The sequence below is a fragment of the Aethalodelphis obliquidens genome, unplaced genomic scaffold (genome assembly GCF_003676395.1).
Source record: "Aethalodelphis obliquidens isolate GAN/ISIS:26980383/991018 unplaced genomic scaffold, ASM367639v1 scaffold33, whole genome shotgun sequence".
Classification (NCBI taxonomy): domain Eukaryota; kingdom Metazoa; phylum Chordata; class Mammalia; order Artiodactyla; family Delphinidae; genus Aethalodelphis; species Aethalodelphis obliquidens.
Window position 1 is genome coordinate 7,337,619 of NW_020837977.1, and position 21,363 is coordinate 7,358,981.

General features: G+C 40.3%; 1 protein-coding gene across 3 annotated transcripts in view; it reads right to left on the minus strand.

Annotated features, from left to right (window-relative positions):
- SULF1 (sulfatase 1) overlaps positions 1-21,363 on the minus strand; it is a 161,388-nt gene that overhangs the window by 112,303 nt on the left and 27,722 nt on the right. For all 3 annotated transcript variants that reach the window (XM_027127944.1, XM_027127941.1, XM_027127942.1), the window contains exon 2: positions 14,096-14,190. The gene's annotated coding sequence lies outside the window, so the exon portion shown is untranslated. The remainder of the gene's footprint in view (positions 1-14,095; positions 14,191-21,363) is intronic.

The window sequence follows — 21,363 nt, forward strand, 5'->3', positions numbered from 1 at the left end:
CTCACTCTATTTCCATCATCATGGTCTCACTGTGGTTCCTCTAATGTGTACGGATCTTGGGGCTTTGCTGTAGCTCTTCTCTCTGTCTGGAATTCCTCAAGATATCCAGTTGCTACTTTTTTTTTTTACATCTTTATTGGAGTATAATTGCTTTACAATGGTGTGTCTCACTACTTTCAAGTCTTGTTCCAATCTTACATCTCAATGACACTTTCCTTGTGAACCCTCCTTAACATTGCAACCTACACTGATTGCTAATTTTTGCTCGACTTCTCTTTTATTTCATAGTACTCACTACTTTCTAATATACTATATATATCTGACCTATGTATTATGTTTTGTTTTATTTTCTGTCTTCTGCCACTAAAATGTAAGATCCACAAATGTCAGGCTCTCAATACTTCGCTCACCGAGAATTAAATGATGCATAAGTGAAGGAAGGAACAAAAGAAAAAGTGAATTAACCTGGTCTCACTGAGCTATTTATTTGAAAACCCTTTTGCTGAGACTTCAAAAGAAATTCTTTCCTTAAAGTGTTATGCCTGACAGTAAGAGCCTCTGTTATGGAGTCGGACTGGTTTCTCAATTAGAATGGGTTCCAAGTAGCTGAGAAATTCTCCCCCACCTTATACTAAAACAAGGTATAACTGTGCCTCAGCTGCTAGGACACACTCTGGGGACATTATAATAAGAGCTTTTTGGAAGACGGAACTAGGTGAGTGGCCTCATTTTAGGGTCTGATATAAAATCAAAACTCAGAGCAGGTTCATCGAAAGCCTGGCCAAGTTTCCTGTAAGCCTGGCTCACAGGGAAAGAGAAACTAAGTTGATACATCATTTCAAATGGAAACTATGCAAAATTCAGTGGCTTTATGTGGTTTCAACCCCAAACCAGGTGGAACCTGAGGCTTTGGCAACGGTTCACTTTAAATTCTTAACTAGGGAATGTAAATCAAGGGGGGAGGGAACGTTGGAGAAAAACAAACTGAAAGAAAACCTTCAGTTCTGAACAGTTCTGGAACCACAAATGTAAATCACTGCTCTGTAAACGTCATCTCACTCAGGCTTTAAACAAGTACGATCATTATTTTGAAAAAATGTCCCTCAACAACGAACCAGCTTTTGTTATCTTATATTAGAATTTCAGGGCTCCCTCACACTCACGTGGAGATCAAATTATTATTTCCATCTGGTATGTTGTGTAATCAAAGCATCAAGATGAAAAGGTGAGTTGCCAAAGGTAACTGGAAGAGTGAACCAAGGTCGCATTCACAGCTGAGTTCCTGGGCCTACAAAACTGCTGCCTGTCATTGAAGGGAACCAGAGATATAGTCAAAAAGGAACAAAAGGAAATTTTAAGAATCCCGTGGATCAAATGTGATTAAGTATTAAAAGGCTGTGGTTTTGATAACAGCAATATTGTATGAACCCTGAGTTGACCTATAGAACAGGAATAACTTATCAGTAATGTGGTTTGTACACACGAGTGTGTGTGGTGTGGTGTGTGTGTGTGTGTGTGTGTGTGTTTAGGACTGGAATAATTCTGAATTTTAGGGACCCTTTAAATAGTTAGGTAAAAGTATTCTAATTATAGGAAATTTCCCATGTCCAGAGATTTTAAGCATCACAGACTTTTAAAAGACTTCCACAAATCCTATATTCTTCCAGATACAGGTATTTCTTATATACAACCACTTGTACAGGTGTTGTATTAAGGTTTCAGAGAGAAATCTTTAACAAGAAAATGCAGGACTTCTTTTCTGCCCAATTTGTGCAGTTGACCATAATTCTTAATTTATAAGTCTATTTTTGACCACAGAGAGAAAGCTAGATAGACATCTGAAAGACCAACTCAATGTATCCTGCTGTGTAAATGAAAAGCCATCACAGTCCATGGCCATCAGAGACTAAGGTAAATGAAACTATAGCCTGGATGTTTATAATCCTGGTATATACTTAGCGGCAGAAATCCCTGAAGGTACATAACTGCATTTGCCAACTTCATGAATGTTAAAAACAGCCACCACTAATTTGAATTCTAGAATAACTTGTCATGAGTGTCCTATAGGTACCTGAAAACGTGTGATTCCTATTTCTGGATACTGGCGTGTCACAGCTATAAGGAACCTTAAGTAATCTTAATGTAAGACTAGCTTACCCTAGCATTGATCTCTAGCTTATATGAACTCAGTTTGATAGATTTTTCTCTATTGCTTAAAAAAGCACATGTTACAGAAGCACTTATATATTTACACCAATGTCTCAACTAAATACAGAGACCCTAAATATTGTGGATCAGTTTAACAACAGCCATTCATTCTTTCCTTCAATAGTATTTACTGCGCCTCCTATGTGCTAACTCCATGTTAGGCATTGAATGAGACCCTCTTACTGCCTTGAAAGGTCTTACTGACTAGTAAGGAGAAAAGAAAAAAAAACAAAGTCTGAATACAAATATGGTGGGACTCCTATTTCCAGGAAAGTTGGAGCAACTGGTATCACACTCATCCTTCTGCTGTAAACAGCCCGAAAACAAAGTATACGAAGCAACCGTCTCAGACACTGGACGATAGGCTGTGATCTGTGAGAGAAGGGACACAAGTGAAGTATGTCCCACCAGAGACACTTTTCTGGACTATGGTACAAAGAGGGGGACCTTTGTACATGAAGAAATATTGGAAAAATTTCCAAATGTGTTAAAAAATGTAAACCCACAGATCCAAAAAGCTGAACTAATCAAAAGCATGATAAATACAATGTGATGAATACCACAACAGAAATACACAAATGTAAGCCTATGATAAATTTCAAATACATAATTTTCCTTGATCAATTTCTGCATAGATTTTTCTCCTTCCTTCTGCACATCCACTTGGAGTATTCATCAACTTCTCCACTATCCTCTTACCAAGTGTCAAGATGGTTGGAATATGTGGTGATGAGAAGGCGTGGAAGCAGAAGTAGACAATGAAAGTGTAGAATGAAAATACAGAGAAATTCTTTTCTATTCCCTCTTTGTTCCCCACTGGCTTCTTATTCACTACATATTTTCTTCTCTTATTTTCCATTCATGCCTTACAATTAATTTACCCCAGTACTTACTGTTTAAAGCCCCCAGGTTCTCATACCCTCAACTCTCTCACTAGGCTTCTTCCATCAATGGTCCTTATGTTCATTTTGCCCCATCCATCGATCTACCTTGTAAGTGCCTCATGGTGAAACCCCATCTTCCTTCCCTCCCTTAAGCCTTTTCATCTCTCCTAAATCCTTTACTTCCTGGTTCTGAAATTTATGTATCATTAGAATTTCAGGCCTGAATATTTCATCAGTGTTGGTTCACAAGAGAAGGAGGAATCTTTACTCTTTTTGCAAGGGCTGGGGAAGCAGCTAGGGGATGATAAGCATAGATGAGAAGATGGATTTCTAGTATTACAGCCTGTCACATGAAATGCCTTTTTCCTACCAAAATTTTAAACTTCTTGCTTAGATTTCTAAGCAGGCCTGCTAAGGCATTTGTCCTTTAATAGATCTGTAAAAAATATGGCATCAATAATGATGTTACTGGATAATAGTATAATATAGACCAAACCACCGGTAGGCTGGTTTATAAATGATCATCTTTATTTACCGTTGTCTCTTTGTAACCAGGGATCTGCCTGTATTTACAAACAACCATATCAACGAACGTTCCATCTCAGTGCTTGAGAAAATCTAGGGTCAGCCTGAGTAAAGGAAAAAGTCAAAGTCACTTATATTTTCATCCTGTATTCTTATTGCACCATTTTCCTGACAAATCTCAGATGAGAGGTACAATTCTCATCTGAGTAGTGATCCAATCCTTGGTAGGGTACAGTAAAGGCATAATCTTGTAGAATCTGGTCATGTAATCTTAGAACTGGAAGTGAACACCTATATCATATCACAGATGAGGAAACAGAGGCCCAGAAAGATTAAGTGCCTTGCCCAAGGTCACACAGCCAGTTAGATATGCAGCTGGGACAAAGTCCAGGCCTCCTGAAACTTCCCCTTATACTGTCACCCTTTCAATATCTTTATAGACAACAACAAAAATACATCTTAGAACCCCTTCCTAGAAAACTTATTAAGAGTGTGTGTTACTATTTGTTTCTCACATGTTAGTGTTTGCTGGAATCCTTTCCGTCTCTTTTTAGGAATATGGCTGAAATGAGGGCAGTCGGACAGGAAGACTTGACTCTAACTAGTGCATGGGTGGGCCGTCCTCTGGCCCAGCGACTGCTGCTGATCAAACACCACGTGGTGTCGTGGCTCTGCCTTTTTGCCTCATGGGAGTCACGGGGCTTTGTTCACATAAAATCACCTTGTTTCAGGCATCTGACCACCAATGTGGTTTTTCTGCTATCTCCATCTTGTTATTTTTCGGCCATGAATGTCTGGACCATGAGGCTTGCAGCTGTCTCTGTAGTGTTCCTGTGTCCAAACGGTTATGGTCCTTCAGAGTGATCCCTTGTAACAAGCTACTTTTAAAAGACGTTGATGTGTGGCGAAGAGCTTTGGGGATTATTCATTCATTATTCCACGGGGTCCCTGCCTTTCCTAACAACTCTGTATGTGCCTGGTATCTTTCACTAAACTCTACAGACAGATTTAGGTCACAGGCTCCTCTTCGATATTTAATTCCGGGTCTACTTGCATAGGAGCCTTTTAAATATTCAAATACTTAAGCAAATAGAAGAAAAATTGAAAAATGAATTTTAAAATTTACTACTAGGAACTGGCCCAGGCCAAAGCACGGCTCCCTCTTTTGGGTAATTCACAAAGCTCAATATAACCAGAAGTTTGCAACTTTGTTTTTTATATTAAAAAATGAGCATTTATTATACACTCAACTGTATGCAAAGTGCTGTGCTAAATGCATAAGAAATGGAAAGATGATAGTATTCCAGTCTCAAAAAGCACACACTCCAACGTGAGGCAGAGACAGGTGAATGACAGTACAGTACAAACAAAATGTCAATAATATGAACTGTAATTGAAGTATGAAGTCCCCAGGCTTCTCAGATTCATGCTATCTGTGTGGCCCTGGGGTTGGTGCTTTCCACACACCTTCCCTCTGAGTCCTTCACAATAACGTTATGAGCTAAATGCTCTTTTCCACACTTCGCTGAAAGGCGCCAAGAGGATCAAAAAGCTATGCTCACAAGGTCGGAAATGGTGGACTATCTCCATGGACATTTCTTCCCTCACACCAGTGGTCCTCGGGGGGCCTTAAAAAGGTTCAGACTTGGTTCTGCACACCATGGGCAGCCACTGCACTGCTGTGGATGCCACGATAAGGATCACCTTTAATTTTCACTTGGGAGACGATGAAGATGGAACGAACGATACTCGCTCACAAGGCACTTTTCTACTCCTTCTTCGGTGCTGCGGGGATTTGCCCACTCTTGGCACCCCTATATACTTAACAGTGGAGAAGGAGAAGTGGAAAAACCAAATGTCAAGTTTATTATTTTAAGATCCTGCAGCAACGTTCAATATGCAGTTAGAATTTTGAATTTTATATAAAAAATTTTTTTCAGAAGTATAAAATATAGGCAGAATGAGTGCTCTCCATTGTGTGAAAACTCTCCCAAATATTGAGGAAACCGCTCTTCATCATTCTCTAAGGATTTTTTTTTCTCTCCTTTCAACAAGGGAATCTTATTAATGGCACAAACAGAAAAGCAGGATACAGTACAGTTGTCAACCTAAAGCTTTGAAATTCCATCGTCATTTAAATGGTGATAGTTATAAAAAAAAAAATCATCAACTCTATAATTTACAAACAGAGGATTGAGAAAGCTTTCCTGTGGCAAATCCATCTTATACTTTTGTGGCTCTCTGCGTCCAGCTCTGTGGAGCCGCGCTGAGGCAGGGTCTACACCAGAGAAGAAGTATCCAGCCTATTTGAGGATCAGAATCCCAGCCCACTGAATCATTAGAGCCTCCAGATGGAGAATCTTTGTATGGGATTTTAGTAATAATTCGTTTTTATTTGTTAATATATGCCAAATCATGGTTGGCTGGGGGGAAAAGCTGAGGCTAAGGCTAAGCAAGTCTAAAGGGAAATCAGAAATTAAAAAATTAAACACGGGTTTAAAACAAGTTTTCCATATGGATGTTCATACTATACTCCCAAAGCACTTTCCCACTTACTATGTCATTTGACTGTCTCAACAACTGTTACAAGTGAACCAATGTAGATTTTAGTTGTGTAAGCGTAAGGTATTATTTTTGGTATTATTTGTGAGGCATAGGTACATGTGCTACTTCTGACCAGCACCAATTTCCACAAGGTGGGCGCTGTGGCCCGTGACTGGTTTCTATATATTGCCTGTGTGTGTGTGTGTGTGTGTGTGTGTGGTGTGTATTTAAGTGTATGGAGTTATGAGCAGACTAACGTTATAGGAACTTATCTACTTTGTGCATTTCTGGATTTAAAAAATTTTCACAAATAATAGTAATAGTTAACTTGCACAAAGCACTTCACTGAGTGTGAGGCATTGTTCTAAACCCTTTATGCATATGGAGGCATCTAATTCTCTAAACAGCAAAACAAAGTCAGTATTATTACTGGCCCCCATTTTTCAGATAAGGACACTGAGACACAAAGAAATTAAGCTACACAGTTAACCAACGGCATAGCAGAGATTCGAACCCAACAGTCTGGCTCCCAAATCTGTGCTTCTAACCACTACTCTACACTTCTCTCTTGCACCACTATAAATTAGAAAAAGAGAGTTTTCTATTTTAAGAAGAGAAGATCACCTTTGCTGGTGATAACACTCGAACTTCTCCCAAAGGCTCTTTTCACGTGACCCTAACACACATCACTGTGTACATTTTCAGACACCCACGAAGGCCAATAGCTCAGACTAGTGATTACCAGGTAGATGGATGCATGGTCTTACAGTCTCAACAGGAGCCCGGAAGAAAAAAAAAAAATCCATGTTTCGATAGTCCGAAAAATTGTCTGTCACATTTAGGAGTTGGTTGTCACTGGAACAGTTATTCATACATACATATACCAGTCACAGCACACAAACTCTGTCTTAATATTTCCATAGCTAGAGAGAAAGTTCTTTACACTAAGACGGACTTCCAAACCAGAAATGTAAATTACACTCCTCTCCTTTCACCCAGAAGCGACGTTTCAGCCCTTACAAACTACGAAGCTGCTACTGTAGCTGACATTTGAAAGAAATTCCTCTATAAATCGATGCTTAGGGGTGAAGAAAACAACCAGACAATTAAATATTTCCCTAAGAGAAAGGCAATCTTGTGACAAGCACTGACAGAGGGCAGGAGGATGTCGTTTTTCCTCTCTGGCCTCTGTCTGGGGGATATGCAGGTGGTGGCAATTTCTTGATCCATTTGAGCGCCAACAGGAGCCAATCAACAAGATCTTGAAAGCAACAGCCCCTCTCCCCGGTGAGCTGATCGTACACATCTTTTTCCTAATCATAAAGATTACTTGGAATCAATCTTTAACCTGAATTCCAACAACTACTAGCATATAATACAGTAGGAGCTATTTTTTTTCACTCTTATTTATTTTTTATTTTTTATGTTTTGCGGTACGCGGGCCTCTCACTGTTGTGGCCTCTCCCGTTGCGGTGCACAGGCTCCGGACGTGCAGGCTCAGCGGCCGTGGCTCACGGGCCCAGCCGCTCTGCGGCATGTGGGATCTTCCCGGACCGGGACATGACCCCGTGTCCCCTGCATCGGCAGGCGGACTCTCAACCACTGCGCCACCAGGGAAGCCCTTCACTCTTATTTTTAATGCTTCAACCAGTAAAGGTATTTCATTTTGAAGCTTTTCTTAAAAAATGCACTGACTACATAGTTATAATCCAAGTGATTCTACAGCCTTCCGTCTTTGCCAAGCATTTTTGAATTTTTGCCAGCTATCAAAAATACACATTGGGATTAGTTTACTGGCAGAGATATAAAACTAAAAGAATAATGAGGGAGAAATAAGGTGCTGGGAATAGCACAGTCTGATGGGAACTAATGATTACCAGGCAATACCTTAGACTTTTAATATTATAATAACAATAGGTTGTGTTTGAGCAGCTCTAAACACCTGCTCCCTCCAAAGGTACTTTGACATCCTTTATCTTGTATTTACAACAGCCCAGGGAGGGAAGGGGGATGAATATATGCTAATTGTGTAGAAAATTACATAGTAAACAAAATACCTCTAATTAGAATCAACTCTCAATGCAGGGTTCTTTGGACAGCAGAATTTTGTGACTAGTTATATTTTGATATACTTATCATGGGGAGGGGTATTCTGAATATCTATATCCCGTGCAGCACAGCACTGATGTGCTGAAAGGCTGCTAGTTCCCTCATGACCACTGTCCATTGCTGAGTATCATCATGTCTGGCCAGACCAGACTCCTATGAATATTGTAGGATGGATTTAACCTGCTGGAGCATTCGTCCTTCACATAATAACCAAATACATTTTAATGTAGAAAATGCATCCAACCTTTTCTTGGTAAAGCTGTAAAAGCAAATAATTTTAAAATTAATTTTATGGTAAATCTATCATAAGAAGCCATGCCTGATCTACTTGCTTAGTAAATAGTGGATTTGCTTAAACACTTGTATTTTAGCTGCCATTGTCAACTGGCTATCAAGAATGGACTCAAGATTTCTTTTAAAGACTACTAGAAAATAAACAGAAAAGAAAATTAAATACTGTCCTGAAAACTTGGGAACTTCTGATGGTGCTGACCATTTGTTCGGAAATATTTTGGTTATTTTAAAATTTTTAAATAATTATACTTTCTCAAAGGTCCTATAGCCTAACTACCTTCCACTTAAAAAGAAGGGAAGCAGAAATCACTGCAGTTCATGTTAGAATCTGCCCAAATTAGGACTCCTTCAAAATGTGCCTCTTTCCATTTTGATAGCCACAGTCCCCAGCAGCTTCAAAACACTTTTGTGGCGTATACATCACCACCTCCCTACACCCTCACCACACAAGATTCTCTAGTCATCAGAGCAAAAACATGAGACAAATATGAATTCCCACTGTAATCCAATTTTACTTTCACATCTTTGTATATTCTACAAGAGAGAGAAAGGCCTTGTCCCTAAATACATATATGAACCCGAAGACCAGTGGTTTACCGAAATTAATCATTTGGTTTTACAAATTCTCTAAACCACAGATGCCAGTGTAAAAAGGCTGCAATGTTTCAGCTCTATTACAAATATGCAGCAAAAATATCCTAAGAAAAGGGCCTCAGTCAATGACTTATTTGTTTTAGGCCCTATTAATGCAATACAACAGAATATTAATAACAGGATCTGACCCTACCACGTAATTATTCCAGGGATAACTTCTTAGAAAAGCTAACCTTCATTTGTAATTGTGATGCCCTCTTGTGAAATCTAAGCAGATGAATGAGGTTAAATCAGGACACTACTGAGAGAAGGAATCTAAAACTGAATGTATCTGCCACCAGTGGTACTAGGCACTTGAGATCGACACAGATCAAATGCTTCCTCTGTAAGCAGAACTAAGCAGTCCTAAAAATGTCTTAACGTGGTACAAGGCAGTATTTCTTTTCAGGAAGTGCTAACTTTCTACTGAGAAATAGATGCTGTCTTAACTTCAGAACACCCTTCAAAATCACCCGACCAAAAAGGCACCAATGTAAGGTATCTGGCCTGACACCAAGTTGCGTACTTACACTCTGCTTCTTAAAATTCAGTGTTGCAAGAATCCGAACACTCTGTCCTAAACTGTGGCTCAGTGATCTTAAAACATGTTGTGAACCTAGTGTGGGCCATTTTTCAGCACTGGATGAAACGATTCTGCCCTTATCTGTCTTCAAGATGTCTTGGGAGATATCTTAATGTGAGCAGGGTCCTTAGACCCCTCCTAAGAAGCATGACCACAAAGCAATCTCTTGTAACACACGGGTCTGGGCAGAGAACAAGACCATTGTGTGTGACCTGATTTCATTTCAGTGAATGTCCCGGTAAAGAATGACATCATCCCATTCTTTTTCTTGATCTCCACTTGTGACTGTCCCCCCCCCCCCCCCCGCGCTCATCATAATTAAACTGCTTCCCCCCTCCCATTCCCTATTTCTCATCCCCACGGGCATTGCTATTTTCTCCTGAACTTCCTGCCTGAATGTTTCATTAGGGCAAGAGCAAAGGCTTTTCCTCTGGTCCGTCAACACTGCTGGAGTTTGCTTCTTGGCTACATGAGACAAAGCATTATTCTAAGGGCAGCCAGAGCAGACTGAGAGGGTCATTTGCTGGGACGGGTCTCAGTCAGCTGGGAATGGAGAGCGGCCAGTTGAAGACGGCCCGCCTGACGGGCACAATGTTTCTCATCCCACTGGAGTTGGATTTTCTTTAAACACGAACGCATTGGCTTGGAGGATGTATTGTCTAAACAGATGCGTTTCACCATGTACATACCACGTGTGCACATCTGTATACTTGTATGAACCAACACTTGCTTTATCACTTAGATTCATACTGCAAGACTCACATGTGAGAGTATTTCATTTCAGACGGACGGAAAGAGGATGTAGAAGACCCTAGTTTAAAAACCGGCATGAGAATGCAACCAAGTCGAATTGCTGTGCGAAGGAAGGCACTGACTGTGGTGTTTTGAGTATTTGCTCTTATAAGGAAAAAGCAAAATCAACTTATATCCCACATCCGTGTAATGGAAGATGATACACGAAGTTAAACTATGAACGATGAAGACAATGCAGAACCTGGAAACCGTTTTGATAGAAAGGTAGGTGAAAAAAAATCCAAATAAAATTGTCTGTTCTCCAAGGTCCCAAATATGTAAACTATTAGGTAGTACCATATAAAATTACTGCCTTTTAGGTCAAAAAGAGTCAAATAGGAGTAATTTTCTAAGATTCCACCTAGCAAATTTTCATATAGAAAAGATTTATGGGCTTGGGTTAAGGGTGTGTGTTTTTTTAACTTTAAAAGAAGTTCCTATTAGGTAGCGATTATATTGTTTTTACAACAAATACATGATTTTAACAGACATTGGGATTCTGTGTAATAAATTGCCTTCTTTGATGAGAAATGTTAAGAGTGGTCACAAGAGTGCTTCTTAGCACGCCCCAATTCAGCTCTTTATACACTGCACCAAGTTTTCCATGTCCTTGGATACCAAGACGAGGATAATGCTAGTGGTTTTTAGGGTTCACATCTGAAATTGATTCTTTGAAAAGATGTTGCTTACTATTACAGTCTATGGACAATTTTTTAAAAATATTTAAATTCAAATTAAGGTATTGAGTATAACTTAAATAATTTAAGTAATATAAATAAATAAAGTCCCAGGGAGGCACAGTTAAGGCATGCTTATAACATTTTCCATCTCCAAAAAGCATCAGCAGGGCTAGGAAAGGTCTTAATTGCCTTACAAACAACATAGTCACTGTTCTAAGTTATCCCATCTGTGTGCACCAAACCTTGTCTGACGGTGCGGATTTTGAGTCCCGAAGGTACAATAGCGGCCATTCAGATTTTGGCAGGTGTATCTCAAGCTGAAAACCAAGCTCCACAAAACATAACGGTCTGTTCCACAGGTGTGGACATTTTTGACAAGAGCTCTCAAAATCTCCCCCAAGCTGTGAAGTTTAATTGTCCTTTTGGTGTCATTATACGTGAATACAACCTATCTCTCCTTGGAACAAGAGAGAATCTTCCGGCAATCGAACAGCCAGGAGACGCTTGGGCAGCTTCTGAGATTTGCGTATAACATCTCCTGGTTCTGTTCCTTGCGTTATGTATTTTGGAGGTGATGCCAAGATCACTGAACTGCAGGTAAGCAGTTCTTAAAGCTGGAAAAATATTAAGTGAAAGGACTTTATACCCCAATGACACGAGCAGAGAGGCAATCAAAAATGCACAGGGCACCATTTTGAAACCCTAAGACTCATTAAAATGGTCCTATTTTCTAAACCTGCCTGTCTGAGCACACACAGAAAGGACCCATTTCTTTCTACAAAATTTGCCAGCTGGGAGGACTGTGGCTATGTGAATACAGGTGTAGTGGTGGGAAGGGGCTCAGCCAGCTATCTAGTCCAGCTCAAATGATGGATGAGGAAGGGCAGAGATCTCTGAAACTGGCAGCTGGTCAGACATTGAATTTGAATTTTCCAGTCCAAAGACAAAAAAAGCAGACCGGAGGCAGCTCTAACAGGGGTTCCGCAGATTTTTTTTTTTTTTTTTTTTGCGGTACGCGGGCTTCTCACAGTTGTGGCCTCTCCCGTTGTGGAGCACAGGCTCCGGACGCACAGGCCCAGTGGCCATGGCTCACGGGCCCAGCCGCTCCGCAGCATGTGGGATCTTCCCGGACCGGGGCACGAACCCATGTCCCCTGCATCGGCAGGCGGACTCTCAACCACTGCACCACCAGGGAAGCCCGGTTCCACAGATTTTTAGGAAATAAATGTCATGTATGTTAAATTTGAGCAAGTGATTCTGATTTCATCCAGTATTACAGTAAATGCATTTCTATTTTCTCGTAATAAGGATAGGCTGAGAATTGAAAGGATATAATATTGATACTTAAAGTGGTGAAATGACTCATTAGAGGGAGAAAAGTGTGACATGAAAGATTAGTAACCAGATAATAAACAACATGGCATCCCAGAAAAGTGGTCTCTTCAAAGCACAAGAGAAACTAAGACAGATGCTTTGAGAAATCAAAGCATCGGGAGAGGTCTTCAGTGACCTCTTGGGAAGATATGGGGTTTCCAGCCTCTTCTATAGTTAATTTTGAATGACATGATACCCAAGGACAACCTGTTTCTTTCTTACAGAAAACTTGATGCACTGGACTAAAGGTTCACAAGGAAAAGGTTTGGCAAATGGACTCAAGACGGTGAAGCAGTCTTAAGAAGTCACAGTTCTACTGTTGATTGAACTTCTTCCTAAGCAGATATCTTTTTCAGTTTGTTTTGGAATATTTTCCTCTCCCGTTTGGAGTTTCGAAGTAAGGAGACCTAAACTTCAACTTGTCTTCTCTTACTGTTGATTTAGCTCTGGAATAACCAGCATCCAATACCTTGCTGGTGAGATCCCAGACCACCTGCCAACAAAGCTCTGAGAATTAGAGAAAATCTGCCAGTGTTCATGATTTTATGTCAAGGAATGAACCCCAAGCTCCCAGCCATTTCCAGCCGTTTCCCTTCTTCACTTGCCATTTGTAGTATGAGGACAAAATGTTTAATCCCATAAGTATTAGAAAGAGAAGCTGGAGAAATCAAGCCTCAAATGACAAACCTGAAATTCAGGTCAGACTTGAAGATTTTGTTTTGTTTTGTTCTGTCTGTGTGAGGTTCACGAGCTTTCTGGTGATTAAAGGACTTATTCCAAGTCAGCCTGGGCTAACACAAGACTTACAATGAAAATCAAGCAAAGGGCAACGATTCTGAAGGGCTGCAGAAACCAAGAGGAACTCAACAGTTTCCACGGTGCTAGTTTTCAATGAGGGTGGAAACAACTTTCAAAGTTGACATCTGAGCAAAGACTCATGGTGTGGGGTATAAATTCATATGAACCAACACCCCTAGGGATGTTTTTGCAGCCAAGGTTGTGTTGCTGAGATGGGTCTCCGTGGCCTGCCCTGCGTCCCACGACACTCTTGGCACCAGTGTATGTGGCCAAGGCAAGAAACTGTGAGGTCAAGCTGTGAACAAGACAGGTGACATCTGTAGTTTTCATGCCTGAAACTTTGGATGACTGTGCATAGCTGGCCTACCATTAACGACCCCTCTAATTCCCCTGAGCTTCCTGAGTATCTCATGACATGTTAATAAAGTTACATGATTCTTCAGATGCTTCTTTTGCCATTCCTGGAGACGAATTTCAAGAAATGGCTCTGCCTTTCAGCTCTTTCCGCCAAGAAGGAGGAGAACGCTTACAGGAAGGGGCAGGACCATTGACTCCTGCGTTTCTGATAATTCCCCACCTGTGACACATTCCCCTCTTCAAGGGACATGGAGTACCCGGGTTTAATGAGTGCCTTGGTTTAATTAATCGAGACCAATATTTGATATGAGTACCTTTGAAGATTTTCTGCAATTATTCTGTCTTGGAGAACCTGCATGTCATTTGCCAAATTCACCTTCCTCAGATGATGGTGGCTGGCCGTCAGCACCTATGATGGAAGAAAGCAAAAATGCCATCAGTTGCATTTCATCAGTGATTTACCTTTCAGATGTTGCCCTTTCACACCTTCAAAGGAGGACATCATTAGGAATAGCATTCTTCAAATTTCTTCCAGACTGAGTTTCTCTTTTTTTTTTAAGTTTGTTCTTTAAAAAAAATTTTTTTTATGTGGACCATTTTTAAAGTCTTTACTGAATTTGTTACAATATTGCTTCTGTTTTATGTTTTGGTTTTTTGGCCGTGAAGCATGTGGGATCTTAGCTCCCTGACCAGGGATTGAACCTGCACCCCCTGCACTGGAAGGCGAAGTCTTAACCCCTGCACTGCCAGGGAAGTCCCCAGACTGAAGGTGATTCTTAAAATCACTCCAAGAGACTTTGAAGTACTGTGGGTCATTCAATCCTTTTATAGAAGTTTCCATTTGACTTTCTTTTCATCAAGGGAGAGACTTTCCATTAGATTCATTTCATATTATTCTCTAACTGGATTTTGTAAAGCCAATAAAGAAGTCTTTCTTTTTAAAGGTTTACAAAATGTTCCAAGTTTAAAAGTTGAATGACGTCTAATTTCAGGTTCTAAGACCTATTTTAAAGGAAAACATGCAGAATCATGAACTCTTCTAAAGTGACTGCAAGCTACTATTTGATGAGTAGCAAAGTAAGCATTTTCAAGCGGTTAAATTTGTTTCTATTCTGCATTTATGACAGTTGAAATATGTAAGTGACTAAAATCAACTTCGATACTTTGAATACGAGGAAACACCCATTTTAATGCATTAAGTATTTGATGAAGCAATCTTGCTGACATGAAGAGCACATTTAACATATGCATGCTATATATAAATGCAGATATGATGTATAAATTAGAAGAGGAAAGATATATAGTAGCTATATCTTATAAGGATATACAAGCTATAAGACATAAGCTAGAAGAATAGGAAAACAACACACACTATTTCACAACCCCAAATTTCCTTTACGTTTAAAAAGTATTTCTCTTGCCTGTGTAATACTAAGACATTTCATGTGGAGCCCTCTTACCTCTTCACTAGTGAATATTCTCAGAGGTAATGGGTGTAGATTATTTCAATACAACAGACCTGGAATCTCTTCTTGTTCTGAACTGGCCCTGGTGATTCAGGTTGAATGTGGACAGTCCCAGGTCCTCTGCTCTGTTCTGGAAGCTTCACTCTTAGGGAGACTGTTGTGGTAGGACCTCCCTGCAGCTGGCCGCCTGCTGCAGGACTCTTCCTCCCATGCCACCCTTATCCTTATCACGTCTCTTTCTGTTCCCGGCAGATCAACTCTTCCGCCCATTTCCGCCACCCCCTGTCATCTGACACACCCAACCCGGTCAGCTTTTGACCACGCCCCTGTGCTTCTCATCCTGGAAGTTGGTGAGTTCTAGAAGAACTTTTCTATTCTCTGATAACATTATAAATTATTATAAGCATCACGCAGATCTCCACTTTTTATGTATGTTCCAGGAAGACATATAAATGTTTACATTTATAATTATGCACGGCACCCTGTGATCTTCCAAAGTAAAATTTTACATTTGAATGTGAGGCTACAAGTATCTGGCTGTGGTCATGCTGGATTATAGCCTATCGTCAAACAACAGCGTCCTTTCTCAGTTATTCGCAATCTCCCACTGGGAGCAGCAGGAATTCCAGGCTACAGAATCCATTGGCTATTTTGACCTTGACCGAATTACTTCATTTCTCTATGCCTCAGTATCCTCCTCTGAAAAATGAGGATTAAAAATCGTTATCTATTCCATAGGGTTGACGTGAGGATTACATGCAAACATCCACGTAAGAAATTTAGAAGAATAAGTGGCCAGGAAACACTGGCGATCATTATTACTGGCACTGAATTTTGTTTTTAAGCCAGTAATAAAGATACAACTTCCCTTGCAGTAGTAGTCTGCAATCAAAAGACATTTTCATGGAATGAGACCAGGGTTTTCATCCATTTTATAAATGGAGACTTTGCTTTGTCATCATTAAAATTATAATGTGCAGGAGAATAGTGTAATAATTTAGAGCTATAGCCTATTAAAGAAAGAACAGAGGCAGGTATTTATACCTGCTTGATAAGTGTACGCCTGTGAGAGTCAAATACTCCTGCTGTGCTGAATGAAGTTTCATTTGCCAAGAGAGAGTAAGGAGATAGGATGACTGAACCACCACGGTTTTTAGTTCCATAATCTCGACACCAGCAGACGGACTGCCTCGATCCTTTCTGCCTTTATATGTGCCAACTTGTAATAATTCACTATAAATAGGGTACGAAATGTGCAATGGAAAATTTTAATGAAAATATTTCTCTCTTTTTCTTTTACAGTTTCATTAATGAACACGGGTTAAAACAAATTTATTCTTTAGTTTCAGCAAAACAGCATCATTTGACAAATAAAACCAATATTACTAATGTTAACCAATTAACTTGATTCCAACCAACAGAATATTATTGGTTTATGGTTTTGTTTATATTTAATTAGCAATCTGTTTTGGATTTTCAATGATGTAAGTGTAATTATATTACTGTGGATTTATAGTTATATAAATGTAATGAAAGTAACTTAAGCGGGGGCTGCTTATTTCAGTAACAGTTTAGTAGATAAGGATGGAAATCAGTACCAGGGCTCAAGTCCATAGCTCAGGTTGACAAGTGCTGCTGGAGAGCACCCATCAGCCTGGCTTCCCTGGGATCCGAGCCGCGAGACCCTCTCCATGCTTTCATTTCTGCTAGAAGAGTTTACCTTTATTCCCTCCACATATGAAAATTCTAAGCACCCCTCTGGGATCAGCTGACCCCCTCAATTTTCATTTCTCTCTCTCCCCAGAACACTTACAACATTTAGAATCTGGGCTACACGATGTAGCATCTAGTGAGAGGGTCTCCACTGCTGCCTAGACGGGGGAAGGGCTCGTCTCTCTGGTCAGGTTTTCAGACTCCGAAGTGTGACAGTTGTACTTGGGGCTCTGTCTCCATTCTATGCTCTGATCACAGTGTGGCCCCAGAACACCTTGCACGGATGAGCATCGCAGTGTAGTCAGGATCTGAGTCACTCATGGACACTTGGGTTATCTGGGAGTTTATTCAAGTTTTGGTCAAGTGTATCTAATCCGAGACCCTGAACGGCTCCTGCAGCAAAAGAATAAGCGAGCGGCCCGCAGCCCTAAAGCTGGGCCACACAAACCTGAACGGAACAGGGAAGCACTTGCCCAGCTTTGGGTCATTTTGTCCTTCCTTTTTCTTAAGCCAGACCTATCATATTTTCTGCAGGCAATGACTCGGCCTAAGACTCCGATGTGTATATGTGTGTGTGTCTGGAGTGAACTCACACGAGTCTCAATGTCTCTGTTCGTAAAATAAAAGGTAAGATTGCAAGACCTCCAAAATCACTTCCTGCTCTAAAATTCTATAAAATGTTGGCACATGTGCCCATTCACTTGACATTAACATCCACAGATAAGTGTGGGTGTGCGCCAGAATTTCACCTGCTGATAATATGTCGGGAAGTTCAGTTTGATGGTTTAAGAGCTGTACTTTTGAAAGTTTGGCCTGGCTTCTCTCTCTGTATTAGTGTGTTATTGCTCTTAGCACTTAGGGATCCGTGCTGGAAAGCAAGTAGATGATTGAACTGAGCTCTCCTGGCTTTCTCAGTTGTTCAGAAACTGAGCCGCATTTCCTGGCTCTGAGACTTTGTGAACTCATCAGATTTTGCTGCAGAGAAATGTCATTAAAATAACAGTCCCCGGTGGGAAACACTAGCACCATTCATAGTGAAATGCTGAAACAGTAACTGGTATTTTAAAACTATGCATTGGAGGCCTTTCTTTATACTGTACGCACACATGCGTTTAGATAGATGTGTAGAAGAGATGTTTGTTTGTTTCTTAAGCAGCTGTCCTTTAATTGTCTCCTAAAAGTGGCTTTAGCCCTGTTGCAGAAATGCATCCTGTCTCTGCTCCCTTCACCTTGGAAAGTAACATCCGGTTCCAAACTGCCTTCCCTAAGGCGTTGCCGGAAGGTCCAAAATGTCCTCATTAGAAAGCTTACACCAAGCCACACCAATCTTGCCATTGTGGACGGTGCACGCACGTGGGGCTATTACTTCATGCACAATGACATGAGACCAGAAAACATGTGAACAGGAAGCCAAACCCGAGAGAGTTGGGGAGCTTCCAGCTTTCCAGAGAGCACAGATATGAAGCAAAATTCAGCAACATTCTGGACTCAGGTATCTGGGGGACAGAACAGCTGCACCCCAGCCCTCTTCAAACACTGCATAGGAGAGTACAGTGGCTCAGGCAGCACCCAGCCTGGACTCAGTCATTATGCCGGCAAACCCCCAAAGATTGTGAAGTTGTAGCCCTTGCTTAGGATGACAAGACTTTAAACGGCTTGAGTAACCTAAAAGTAGAATGGCCAGCACCATATATGGAAGAATAAGAAGGCCAAGAAACCCCGGCGATCACTGGCGATCAAACACTGGTAATCCTCACGTCAACAATGTATCAGTATGTTCCTCACCCTTTCAATCATGCTAATGGAAATTCCCTCCAATATATCTTACTCCTTCTTTAAAGAATAAACTTTCCCATGATACAAGCTCATCCTACTCTAAAGTATATATTTGCTGATTATTTTGTATAACTGAGATAGTAACAGTTCTTTTCTGGGTCTCTTCTTTCTTTCTTTCTTTTTTTTTTTTTTATTGTGGAAGCATTTTTAGCAAAAATAGAAACCTCTTCATCATCTCCAAAACCAAAGATAATCTCTGAAGTTTGGGGAATTTGAAGTGAGCTATCAGAAGCCGGATGGAATTCAGATTACCATCAAATACGATCTTTCTGATGAGTGATAAAACTCTTTCTATTTAGAGGTGACAAGAGCTTCTTAAATCTGCTTTTAAATGTGTTGATACAGTTTACCTACCAGGAGGAAATATTATACGACTTTGTGAGACCAGCCATGAAGCCTGGGGCTCAGCCCCTTTCGTAATAAATGGTATTTGCTCTGAAGTGTTCAGGTGGGGTTGAGAGCTCTGAAATCCAGGAAATCTGATAGAGGCTTTGCCACAGAAGATGTGAAAGGGTATAAGAAAACTAAGGTTATCAAGTAATCAGACCTCAGCTTCCTGTCTGCTAATTAGATTGTTTTCTATTCATTCTAAATGTGAAAGTTCTTCCCGTTGTTATCTTTAAAAAACTCACAAACGTGACATACCTCTCCTTTCCAGTTACCCACCATTCAAGCCCATGGGAAGAATTTCCTGCTCAGCCTAAAGAAGAAGGAAATGTTTGTGGGGTACATCATGCCCAGGTAAGAAATCATCTCCTTTGCTTTAGTCTTAGAAGTTTCCTCTTTTACTCTAGTCTCTGAGTGGGCCCCCAATTCAAGGGAAGTGAAAAAACCCTGCTAAAGAAAGAGCTGCTTCTTGATAAATAAGTATGAATTCTTCATGAGTACGTGTTCTTTATGAATAAGTATTCTACTTGCCCACGGATCTCTTTCCCAGTCTCCGCTCATTTCTCAAGGCTCAGAGGTGTACATATTTCTCTTTTTGAGGGTATACAAAGTTATTGGCAAGACTGCTCTGGACATGGCCTCCCTGATGAAAAGTGAATGGGAAACAATCCACTCAACAGCGGGGATACGAGATGAAAGCTCAGAGCCCCATGAGCCCAGAGACTGACATTTCTTGGGGGAACCGAGCATGATGGGTACAGCCCGGTTTTTATGTTTCTTCTCTAAACTTCTAAGGTAAATCTGGCAATTTTATACTTTTTAAAAACCACTTTTTACATATACGCAATATCATTTGTATCATTTTTTTAGATTCCACATATAAGCGATATCATGTGAAATCTAAAAACAACGATACAAATGAAATTATTTACAAAACAGAAACAGACTCACAGACATAGAAAACAAATTTATGGTTACCAGAGGGGAAAGGGGCGGAAGAGGGATAAATTAGGAGTTTGGGATTAACATATACACACTACTATATATAAAATAGATAACCAATAGGGACCTACTAGTGCAGGGAACTATACTCAGTATCTTGTAATAACCTATAATGGCAAAGAATCTGAAAAAGAATATATATATATATATATGAATCACTTTGCTGTACACCTGAAACTAACTCAACATGGTAAAACAAGTAAACAAACGAACAAAAGCAATACCACTTATGTAAACAAAAGATTAAATGAAAACCAACTTTTATTTTTTTTTTATTTTTTGGCTACGCCACGCGGCACGTGGGATCTTAGTTCCCCAACCAGGGATCAGAACCCACGCCCCCTGCATTGGAAGCCCAGAGTCTTAACCACGGGACTGCCAGGGAAGTCCCCCAAACTGACTTTTTATTTTACTTCATGTTGTAGTTTAACCTCTCAAGCCAACATTACCCCAATTAACTCAATTTCCTTCTACGAACTTGTACCTCTTCTTGTTTTATGGTATTTTATTATAGCTACCCAGTTGACCAAGCTTAAAACTAATATTATAGACATTATATTATTATAGACATTTCCTTTGTCTTCATTCAGTCCTCAAGTTGAGAATGTTCCACCTTCTAAATCTCTCTGGAATCTGTGCCCTGTTGTCCACCTACACTGCTCAGACCCTCAGCATTTCTCACTTGTTTACGACAGTAGTCTTTTAATCGGTCTCCTAGTTTATAGCATTATCACCCCCTAGGCCTTTGCCTAACCTACATTCCACACTGGAGAGTAGATGATCTATATAAAAAATCTTCCTAAAACATAAATCACATCTAGTCTCCGCCTTCTCAACCCCAAGCAGAGTCCTTCCTTGTCTCTCCATTGGCTCAAGAGTAATCTTGAAAGTGCCAGGTCTGGGGAGGTAAGGAGCTTGTGCTGCAACGCTTCCATCATTGAGATGGCTTTGCTACAAACAAAATAAACCAAATAAACAAAGTAGTCTATTGAACCAAATAATGTCTTAGTGATGTAGGTGACATATTTCAGCCCAAGCTTTTCATATGGATGTGAACCTATAAAACAAATTTTTTTGGAGCATGAGCTGGTCTAAAAAGACTCATGAGCATGAGTTTGAGTTTTACTAGAGTAATGGGTCCAAACACCTCAGCATGAAGCACCACAATACCCATGATT